This window comes from Lytechinus variegatus, chromosome 14, assembly GCF_018143015.1.
Source record: "Lytechinus variegatus isolate NC3 chromosome 14, Lvar_3.0, whole genome shotgun sequence".
Taxonomy (NCBI): domain Eukaryota; kingdom Metazoa; phylum Echinodermata; class Echinoidea; order Temnopleuroida; family Toxopneustidae; genus Lytechinus; species Lytechinus variegatus.
In genome coordinates this window covers 17,401,997-17,414,151 of record NC_054753.1, presented here as the reverse complement: position 1 = coordinate 17,414,151, position 12,155 = coordinate 17,401,997, and the positions used below count along the sequence as shown (strand labels likewise).

Sequence of the window (12,155 nt, the reverse complement as noted above, 5' to 3'; positions counted from 1 at the left end):
TTCAGGATTTTTTTTAGGATATCTAACATTGCAGTGAAAATTATTGCCCCTGCTGATAGTTTTTCAGCTGTGCATGCCCCTCCTTAATTTCAGTGAATAAGGTGTGGCACTGCCCTCTATGATTCATTTTGAATTTTAATGGGCTCCAAAATGCAGTAATTTATAAATGATAGCATAATCTTATTTTGATAAAGCATTTTACTTAACGGGGGGGGGGGGGTGAATTTGACTACTAAACCAGCCCCCCATGTCAAGGATTACATTTATGGAAAAAAAGCATATATAAAATAGATATAGTTATTGCATATCAGAATATTATTTTTTCTTGATGTTTTCTTAATAACTCTAAGCTGTTATTGATGAATTCTTTATTGAAACAAAAATAAGCAATTTATCCAAACATGTCAGTTTCATTTTGTAGACATATGCATTGAATTTACCAATTCAGAATATAAGGTATGCAATCTTTCATAAATGTTGATTTTTATCACTGGTGGATCTGGGGGAGGGCACATCTAGCTCAACCCCCCCCCCCCTTTGAGAGCTACAGTCAAGATGTACTGAAAATATGCAATTTTCATCAAAGAATGCCCCCCCCCCGTAAGGCCTTTTTTGCTTGACAAATTTTCATCCTGAAAATGTGCCCCCAGGATAAATCCTGGATCCACCACCCCTGGTTTTGATTAAGTTTACATGTATTTTCATTTTGAAAAAAAAAATTCCTAGAGATTTATAAACAGCATGATTTACACTGAGCATTTCATACACTTTGTGCAGAAGAAATATTATCTTGAGAAATTTGGTTATTAAATTATGGAAGATATCTTTTGGAAATGAAATTACTTTATTGCAGTTATGTCTTACATTGTATTGTCATTTTACTTCATAGAAATTCATTATTTTTTATAACCATAACAGTGTTATAAATTCATATTTGCTAAATTGTAATAATCATTTTGATGTTCCTTCATCTTCATGAAAGTATGAATTCTAGTCATCTGCTTCAGTCTGCCCAATGAAATGGTTACAAAGGGCCTAAGCATCCCTTGTCATTTTTCAATAATTAGTTAAGTCAGTAGTCAAGTAAGGGGTCAGACAGTTTGGCTGTATTATATTTGTTTAATTGTCTTACTAGTGTCAATTTACTAAACTTTTTCTGCTTGTGATTGAACCACCAAATTGCCAGATAGTACCATTTTGTTGGGCAGACATTAATATTGACTAGAGGACTTACTTTCCAAACCAACCTAAAGATAATATGATACTTCATGTAGGGGTATATTGCCTCCATTCCATTGTTGGGATGTATGCTATGGGCTGGGTAATATCATCTAACTTGTCCTGGAATAATCATTCTCTATAACAAGTTCACAGACAAACGGAGATTCCACTTCAGCAACTCTCAGTTGAACATCAACATTCCTGGCATTGGTGGGAGAAGCCAAAAATTTTAGGGGGGAACCGCCAAAATCTTTTGACCCCCCCCAAAAAAAAAAAAGATAGCGACCAAATAATATCTTGGGGGGACACAGGAAACAAAATTGAAAATTGACAAGCCAAAAAAAATTAAAAAATAAGGTTATCAACAAAAAATTGAGGGGGATGGAATCGTCCCCTCCCAACCTCAAATTTTGGGGGATACTTCCCCCCCCCCACTTCCGCCGCCTATGATTCCTGGTGCTTGGAGATCTGCGAAAGGCATGCTATAACATCCACTTAAGTTCCAATTCCTTTCATGTTTTTTCCTCTTCTTAGTGAGCATCTCCAAGTGTTCATATTTTTTCAGTGTCCTTTTTTAGATTTATCAAACTCAGTTTTATTACCTGATAAAATTCTATCCCAAGAATTGAACACTTTGATCAAATTTGGAAGTTCAACTTAATGTTAAAGGAGAATGAAACCATTGGAACAAGATAGCTTGTGTGAAAACAGAAAAATCAAAGAAACAGATCAACAAAAGTTTGAGAAAAATCGGACAAATAATGAGAAAGTTATGAGCATTTGAATATTGCGATCACTATTGCTATGGAGATAGCAAATTGGCAATGATAAAGATGTGTGATGTCACTTGTGAACAACTCTCCCCATTACCCTAGTATATATTTTACTTGAATTGCCTCTTTTATCACATCTATCCATAGATCATGTGTTCTTTCTACACGAGGGCATGTAATACATATTTTTTTAAGAATACATCATGGATAAAGAGTTTGTATCATCATAAGAAAAAGCAAAAAGATATATTTTTAGGGTATTTTATAGTCCACCAAAGGGAAAGTTGTTCATCAGTGACATCACACATCCTTGTCGCATTGCCAATGGGAGGATATCCATAGCATTAGTGATTGCAATATTCAAGTGCTCATATCTTTCTCATTATTTGTCTGATTTTTCTCAAACTTTCTTTATTCTTATTCTTTGATTTTTCTGTTTCTACACAAGCCTATTTGTTCCGAAGGTTTCATTCCCCTTTAAATAAACTGACAATATATAACTGAAAATATATAATAAAAGGCAAAATAATAATTATGAGAAAAATAATAAAGAAAAACAGTTACTCAAATCAAATTCACTCAAAATCATACACTAATGTACTCTCCTCAAAAATCAGTTCTCACTTTTAGGTATTGATCCTTCATTCAGTCAATAAAATAATAAAAACAGAGACAGGTCCTCCTCAAAATAAACACAAACACAGTGTCTCACATACACACTACACATTAAGAGTAAAATCAGTTTGTATCTTTCGTGGGATTTGTTTTTATGTAAATCTGGATTCTTCTTGTTAGTAGGGCCTTAGGTCACTCTGACTTGAACTTAAAACTTCCAATCTCAAGAAGGCAAGATATCTCAGTAGATAGTCATTGTCAAGATGTTTAGGAGTTCAATCTGGTGGTGAGGTTATTCAAGATGGCATCTGATATTCTGGCAGAAAGAATGAGAAATAAAAAAGCGCATAAATACAATTATTTATTTTTTCAATGCAAATTAAATTAACAAGTCATTCAAGATAGTGTGTATTTTTTAGAGGGGGGGGGGGGCCGGGTGATGGCATGACAAGTTTTTAGTCCAAATTATTTTTATCTTCATTTATTTTCCACTTTGTAACTTACCATTTATTCAAAAATTGCAATAAACATATTAACCCGTTCGCGACGGCATAGTACAATATGATCTAACACCCTAAACGAGATTAATCAGCCGACCATGTCAAGTTCGAGCAGCTCCATTGTTCCGTGCGTGCGAGCTGGATCGTTGATTACAAAAGCGTGTGTGCGATCGACGATGAGTGAATTGATCGATCGATAGTTTTCGCACATGCGTAGTTCATTTCCTGTTTTGGCTGCACGGAGTTCAGAGCTCACCTGTCTCTCAAGTGCTATGTCCGCACAGAGTGACTTCTTTGAGAATGTATTGTTTGTGATGTGGGTTTTGAAGTTCTTCTTGGACTTCTTCTTTTTTGATATTACTATTATCATAATATTATCATTGGCCCTTCCTTTCTTCTTCCTTTTCTTCTTTTTCGATCTTCTTATTATTATCAATATCATTATTCTCATTTCTTTTCTTCTCATATTCTTCTTTTTCGATATTCTTCTTATCTTATCATCCTCATTTCCTTTCTTCTTCTGTTCGATCTCTCATATTTTTGTTCTTATACTTCCTATTTATAGACCCCCCCTTCTCCCTTGATATAGTCTTGCTTTGTTTCCTCTTGCAAATGAAATCCTCCTTTTTTTCCTTTTTCTTTTTATAATGCTCCCTTTTCCTTTTCTCCTCCTTCTTCACTGATAATTGTGCAATCCTACACCTCCTCCATCTCCTAAGTTTTCTTTTTCTATTTCCCCTCTATTTATTCTTGTTATGATTTTGTTTGTGCTTCTTCTTTTTCCCTTTTTTCTTCGTCGTCTTATCTTCTCTTACCTATTCTCATTATTCCTTTACTCCCGTCATCCTGTTTTGCTTTATTTTGTTCTCTCTCTCTGTTTTTCTCTTCTTGCAAATTGAAAAAAAATGAAGAACATGATATTCTTTTTAAAAGTATGTCCGCCAAATCATGAATCTTCAAAATATCTTTATATGCATACAAGTAATACTTTCTGAACAAGAAATCATAATCTTCTCGATAGGGAGCAGTTCTTACCAATCCACAAATTTGCAAGGTGGTATACGACAATTATTATGAAGATTATTTATCATTTATCATCCAATTATTTAAGTTAGCCCACCCCATCCCCCATGATCACCATTATCTTCTCCCTTCATCTTTTTTCCGTTTCGTCTTCTTTTTTTATTTTATCTTTTTCTTTGTCTTATCATTATATTCATAATCTTAATCATTGTTGTTATTATTATCAATATTATTATTTTTATCATCCGATTGTTATATTTTCTTTTATTATTTGTTATTATCATTGTTGGTGTTGATAGTAATGTTTATAATTGTTATCATTGATATTATGTAAACATTTGACTATTTTACATGGAAAGAATAAAAGAATTTAGTTTAATTTGATTTAAAACATATTGCTATTGTCATGTTTGGCGCAGCCCGAAAGAAGAATCAGTTAATCCCCTTACCTCTAGTCAACATATACTTATATTCTCTCTCTCCTCTATTTTCCCTTTACTTTTTTCCCTTCTCTTCAATCAGTAGCTTACGCAGGGGGGGGGTAGGGTTCAATTTCATACGAGGCGCTTTTAATCGAAAAAAATGTACTATAACACTGCGCAGACAAGTGGGTTATCCTCTCCCTCTCTTCTCCATCTCCTGTTCCGTGCCCCCCGGCCCTCTCTCTATTTTTTCCCTTCTTAGTATTATCTCGTCATCAGAGAAAAATGTCCAAGCCCGGCCCTCCAAGCCCAACCCATGATAAAAATAGAACCTATATTAGGATAGGTGCCCGGCATATTCGGCACATAATCAATTTCAAATGACGTCTAGATTTTACGTCGTCGAGAAATGTTCAACAAAACCTCCAAATTATTTCCTTAATTCAGAATCCAACGGAGACGTTACCATGTATTTGTGTAAAAAATGAATTTTATGTATCACATGATTCTAGTAATTATATTTGTATTATAAACAAGACATTCTGCCTTTCTTTCATTATCCAAGAATATACAATAAGTTCCTGCAATCCGTTGTATTTATTGTGAACTTACTCAATTCTCAGTTTATTTCACTAGTTTAGAACGTGTGTGGTTAATTTCTTGACATTTATGTGCAAAGGATTTAATGATCAACAAATGATTAGTAATGCATGGAAAAATGCAAGAAAGTATAACATATAACAAAGTATATGTTGGACAATTTAAAATGGAAAAAAATGAGTGTGACCAGAAAGACATTTTCGGTTTTTCTGGTAATCTATTTGTTAGAGATCGGCGGTGAACCAAGGAATTCTCGGTGGAGGGGACTATAAATCCGCTACTTTTTCTTTACTTTTTTTCTGACAAGCAAAGGGGGAGGAAATAGAGGTCAGCAATGAAATCGCAACCCAAGTTACACCATTACTATTTTAAACCTTTTTTTTCTAATTATAGTGCATATAAATTATATTCCATCGTTTAACCCCCCACCCCCCCCCCTATTTGATTCGCCACACTCACTGTCAAATTTTCGGACAATATGATTTGATTACATTTTAGGAACGTTCCTTTTGGAAATTATTATTTCCTGCGTTCAGTTTGTTTCAATATACAATTTCGTCAAGATGAAAAAGGACTCTGAAAATAATAACCTGCATTGCCAAAGTAAAATTCTAAAATGTCGTAAGTGTATATAATTTCTCACCTGGTACTTTCACCTTTACAGAATTTCGATGTATTAAAATAATTGTTATGTTTTATTTCTCCCCTTCCTTTTTCCTTGTAGCCAACAATCCATAAGAGCTCCGATGAAAATACAAATATAACCAATTAATTAGAGAACTGTAAGAGGAAGAGCGCGCTTCAAAAGAGATACACAGAAAGGCCATTCTCGCCTGCCTAAATATCATATTCCAGCTCATGTTGACTGATACATATTATCTCTAATTAATTAGTTAATTGTCTTTATTAAGTAATTCATGTACTGATTGCTTTATCTCATATTTATCTGTATTAAACTTGAGCGTCTGTTATATTCTATGGAGTACGGCCAAAAATAAAACAAATAACCGAATGTACGTATATGGAATCACAATATGCACTCTTCTAACAAGCAATTAAAAAAATAATAAAACGAGCCGCATGATGATAATGATTAATAATTCATATAATATCCACTAAACATTGTGATCCAGGCGCTCTACTTATTTATCACCCGGCTTACATCATTTGTTCCGTGAAAAGCATTATAGGCCTGTTTGCAGACATAAACATAGATATTTTATTTCAATATATTCTGCTTTTTCATTCCCTCTATCTTCTCGAATAATATATCCATGGAATGCATATTTACTCCATGCTCTGGATTCCTATCGCAGTGGCGGATCCAGAGGGGGGCGCCCCGGGCGCGCCCCCCCCCCCCCCTATTTTCGCCGGATTTTTTTTTTTTTTTGGGGGGGGGATGGTTATATTTACTGGATTGGTACAATGTAGTCAATTTCAAGGGCTAGATCTAGTCAAAACTATATTTTAACTTACGCTCATGGCCTTTGTGTTCGCACAAATGCACCTCTGTCATACTTTATTGCAATATGTAAATTCCGAAATTCCAGGGCGCGCAAGTCGATTGGTTGGAAAGATGCACCACTTGTAATCGGGACATGAGTTGCAGTGCATTGACCAGTATGAAGATGTTGGATTGGATATCATTTTTCCCCCGAAATTTTGTGTTTTTTGTAACATGCGTTTGTCCGTCTTTATGGCAAATACATGTAAATTGTAAGTAACAGATCGCGAGAGAAAGTGTCAACGATGCGAATGATAATGTCTATCCCAGATATTATTCTTCACTCAAAGATGAAGCCCTATATCGGGCGCCACGTGCGCAGCATTATCATTCTGCCTTGGTCATGTACGTTTTCACTGAAATGTATAGGTCAGACATATTTGTATTTAATGTAACTAACTTTTACACTTTCTGGTAGATTCAGAGGCATATTATCCAGGGCGCCCTAAATAAGTTTCGCCGAAGCAATCATTCCAACGAATTATCAAGGAGCAAAATTGTATATTCTCAATCACCAGTCGACCCCACTCCGCGTTTGCTGTGTATATAGGCAGCTATTATGTCAGCGTAAGGAGCGAAGATTTTATGTGACGGGGGGGGGGGGGGGGGGAGGATAAAAATACTTTCGTGCTGGGGAAAAACGTCCCGAGGACACATTGTGTATTGTTAAAAAGTAGAAATTGCGACATTAACCCCCTTTACCCCATTTTTAATGTTTGATAATCTATGTAGGTTTGCTGATTACAATATCTTTTTAAAAAAATTGTCAGCAAAATCGAAAAAAAAAATAGTTTTAAATTCTCGTTTGAAACACACAATGTAAATACACAAATGACAATAAACAGAATGGATTATTCGGAACTTATCAATTACAAGTCTCAGTTTCGTATCATTTAAATTTGACGTTTCAATCACACGATGCAAGCAAGTGAAGAGCCTTTGCCAAATGTATGTTTTGAATGACCGCTTATACGGTGTGTGACTGGGAACCAGCTCCTAAATGAGTCAGTATGTGTCTTTTATTCATGAAGTTACAGTGATTTATGTGTGCATTTTTCTTCTAAAGGTGCTCTGAAAATACGACTTTTGGACATGATTTTTTGAAAAAGTCCTTGCCGTGGGAGGGGGGAATCCCCCCTCCCACACCCTCCCCCCGCTCGGTCACTTCGCTCCCTCGCCGCTGGCGCCCCTCCCCCCTATTTCAAAATCCTGGATCCGCCCCTGTATCGCATCACATTTTTTATATGCAGGTCAAACCAAACCACGATAACATGCATCAGAATAAAATCAATTGGGGAAACCTTAGATTTTTCGAAAATTCATATGAGATAATATGGATAAAACATGCTTCATATACTTTGTACATCGTAAATAACACGTCTTCATTAGCATGATTATGCCTATGTCACGGTGTTTATCACTCTTTGTGGTTGAAACAAACTGACAAAGGGTGAATTCATCCGTACATCCTTCCCTTTCAAGTCACTATTTTACATTGTTAGTAAGTGGCAACTTTATTGATCTTCGCTGGATGCCCTTTTGTCATTTTCAAAGAAAAGGGGGCCATGCCTCCATCAATTACCCCATCCGTATCGTTAGAACAAAATAGAGTGTATGTACGATCCGAGGTATTCTCAATAGCCAGCTGTATACACTTTTGTTTAGGATTATAAAAATCGATATCAAGTCGTGTACTCTCTTCTAGTTTGATCTAGCTTGATCAGTTCATGAAGTTGAATATTATGACAACCATTTTCAAGAGGCAAAATAATGCACCTAAATGAAAGAAGAAACAAAAATCTATGTGTTATAAACTGAAACCATGATTTTTCTTCTTCCTATATTTTATCAACGGCGCCATTTTGAAACCTCACAAGCAATTTTTTGTATTGAGTAGTTTTTATTGACAACTTCAATTCATAAACAAAAATATATACATATAACAAATAGAACTTTGAAACATAATATTTTAAGGAATGTTACAATAAAACACAATGTCAGACATCTTCCAATACATAATTATAAATAACATTGATGATAATTATATGCATCAAGAAGAAACTTCTACAGAAAATTCCAACATATTGATTTTTTTCCTGTGTCAAATAAAAAACATAAGAGAAATTTTCCAAATACAAAAATAAATAAATAAATCAATAATAAAACCTAAACGAATTGAAGCCATCAGCATATATATTTTTGACCCATCACCTCAGCCTCTTCACCCAAATAAATTCAAACACAAACTCAGCCCTTGTCATTACCCCCCCCCCTTTCCCTTGAACACCCCCATCCGTAATATAGTATCGATCATGTCGATCGTTTTCGATCTATCGTTGATCATATCAGCGCACGCACGCAGCTCTGCGTGCGTTTTGGGTTGCATTTCGCTGCTCCCATTATTTTCCCTCAGTTTTATTGAATACGGTATATACGTGGTTCTGCGAAACTGAAAATCATTGAAATCAAGCTTTCATCGCGGCAATGCCCACTGTACACCAATATTGGACTCTCATCGAAGCATAACTCGTTTTATAATGCTTTATAAACTATAGAAACAAAAGGTAAAAATGTATGACTTTCTGGAATGTGTAGTTTAATTAATGGATATTGTAATTATACCACAGAAAAGGCAGAAACATAGTATGAAATTGTATTTTTAAAGCCTGCAAATGAATGCGAGTAATAGCCTTTGGGGAACCGACTATATACGGCTCCCGTACATGAATGAGTTTTAGGGAACCGTATATATCCGGCTCCCGTTGGCAACGGGTTAATAAATGAGTTTTAATCTAGTTGGCAAAAGAAAAACCAGTGGCGGCGGCAGTGCAAAGAAAAGGCCAGCTAGTAAAAGGCAGTAAAGCACTGTGTCTGAGTGACTGACACCACGGCACTGAGTGACTGACAGTGAGGTGAATGTTCATTTTCCAGTGCATGCACATTATTGCCCCATCATATTCACTCGTTTTCAGAAAATATTTAGTTATTCCTCATATGACCATGATTATCTCCTTCATGTCATTACTCTGGTGTTTATTCATGATTTTAAATTCAGGAAATCATTTAGCAAACAAAGAAAACAAAGCATTTCTTGACTGTGATTCCATGTGATTCAAGTTCTATTTCATTTCTGTGTATCACACGTACGCACGTACGTGACGTAATCTTCATCTCTAATCTGCTAATTGTTATGTTAATTAATCATCCCGTGCGCGCGATTAAAATGGCTCGAAATTCGACCAAATTCAAGGGCAGCTCAGCTTGTAAACCTCACTGAGAAGGGCTTCCACAGCCCTTACGATTCCCCGCGCTGCAATTTAACTGCAAGACACAGAAAGGAAATCAATTCAAGTTTCACAATCAACGGAAAATCCAGAACCCTTCGAGACCCATTTTGCAAGAAATGCAACTAAATAAGGTAAGAATTGAGAGCAACTCACGACACTTTTGACTTACCGACACTTTCATGGTTATTTTTGGAAGATTTCATGGAATTTGGGGCACGAAAATGACTTCGGTAGCTCGCGAAAGACCTATGCATTACGATGACATATTTTTCATCGCACGGGAGGACAATCACAAAGAGAAAATATCATATTCATCCGCGCTGACAGGGGCTTAATTTTGACGATATCGCATCGCTATGCGATTTCACTCATTGACAAGCAGACGAAACTTACGTACAAATTTTGAGCACTTCCGCGACAGCGCCATCTAGTGACTACGGCCGTGCCTAATTATTGTATCAGTATGACATGGCTCTTGGTCATCTTTAAGGACTGAGCACTCCCTCGCCTGTGTTGCAATTTCCTCTATAATGAGGAAAGGGTATAACTATATATGCCCTGTCCTTGAAATAAAATAGGCATGATAGGGGTAGGCCTCGGCCTAAGAATAAGTTTGCGAAATGGGCAAAAGTTTCCTTACATTACAAATAATTTATACAAAATATAGGCATGATAGGGGTGTTTGAAGGTACCATTTTACTGCAAATTTTTCCTTGTTTTGCATGAAAATAGGGGGGTAAATTTCACAAAATGTCCTTGATATTGACTGCAATAGAGGGTTACTTGCATTTGTGGTAACGGTCATGGTCATCATACGCGTCCCCCTCTCTGCGGGTGAGTGACCCCACCGGGGTCACAGCCGCACAGCGCAGGTTTAATACTGCAGTGCAGACAGGACAAGCGGACTGGGCAGAGTTGCTCATGCCCAGTGACACGGGCTAGCTGCATTACAATTCCCGCTGCCGTTTTCATTCATTCCAAAGACTAATCACTCACACATATATTCATATTTACCATCTAGGTGATGAGAGTAGTGAAGTGAAATCGTCACAACAAAAATGCTTCTTTGATAGAAAGTCTTGGGCTTCAGTTACGAAAAGTATAGCCTCGTGTATTGTAAGTAGATTGAAATAAAAACGTCGAAATCTCGATTACGGTAGGCCTATATTATCGTTGCGAATGTAAACTATAAGATCACTCAATGTGTAATTGCGCATGCGCTATGCGCGCTACATACCAAAAATTATCATACAGATAACTTCGTGGATGAATTAACTAATACATCAACCTTTATGGTTACTACAAACTTCAGACCATTGTATGAAAATTAAAATAGGTTATGATAAAAAAATCTGTCTGCAGTGGTCAGAAACAATGTACACAATATTGGTCAAAAATTAGGAATTTATGAATTTCAAGTTGTCTGAAATTAGACTATTTGCATACTCGAGGGGAGTACCGGGTGGAAAGGTTAGAGATGAAGATTACGTCACGTACGTGCGTACGTGTGATACACGGGTACCGGGTGGAAAGAGCCCAAGGGACTATATGGTTTAAAAACCATAGGCGGAAGAAGGGGGGGGGGTAGGCCGCGCCCCTAGCCGCGCCTAGCCAGGGTGGGGGCGGTGGGCATTGGCGGCGGAAGCCAAGACATTTTAAGAGGGGGTAGGGTGTGTCGATCCCTTAATTTCAGGTGGACCGGTCCACCTGAAATTAAGGGATCGACACACACACACAAAAATAGTATCAACAAAAATTGTAGGGGGACCACAAAAATTTCAGGGCCGGGTCCACCTTAATTTAGGGGGGGGAGGGCGCAGGAAACAAAATTGACAAGCAAAAAAAAGTTTCTAAACAGAAGTTTTAGGGGTCGGTCCCCCATCTCAAATTTATAGGGGAGAGGACAACCCCCCCCCCCCCCCCCCGCTTTCGCCGCCTATGTGAGTGGGGACAGATGCCCCCAAAACGTCCAGAAAGGAGAAACAAACGTACGTCGAGTCAGCTCATAACTCCGACCAGGACAATGTTCATCAGTGGATGCCAGAGTGTCAACTGTCAAAACAGAATGCACTGTGCAATGTGAATTGCAGTAACATAAAATAAAACGATTTACGCATTAAATCAAGTGCGTGACTGACTTGTGACGAAAATTTGACCTGGAATAAAAAGGCATATCGAAAAATTAGTTCAGAAAGTATGTAAGATTGTTG

The 12,155-nt window shown here is 36.9% G+C and overlaps 1 protein-coding gene across 2 annotated transcripts in view; it reads right to left on the bottom strand.

The window, feature by feature from the left end:
* LOC121427225 (lisH domain-containing protein ARMC9-like) overlaps positions 1-11,141 on the bottom strand; it is a 60,676-nt gene extending 49,535 nt beyond the window's left edge. For both annotated transcript variants that reach the window (XM_041623525.1, XM_041623526.1), the window contains exon 1: positions 10,960-11,141. The gene's annotated coding sequence lies outside the window, so the exon portion shown is untranslated. The remainder of the gene's footprint in view (positions 1-10,959) is intronic.
* Between the last annotated feature and the right edge of the window lie 1,014 nt (positions 11,142-12,155).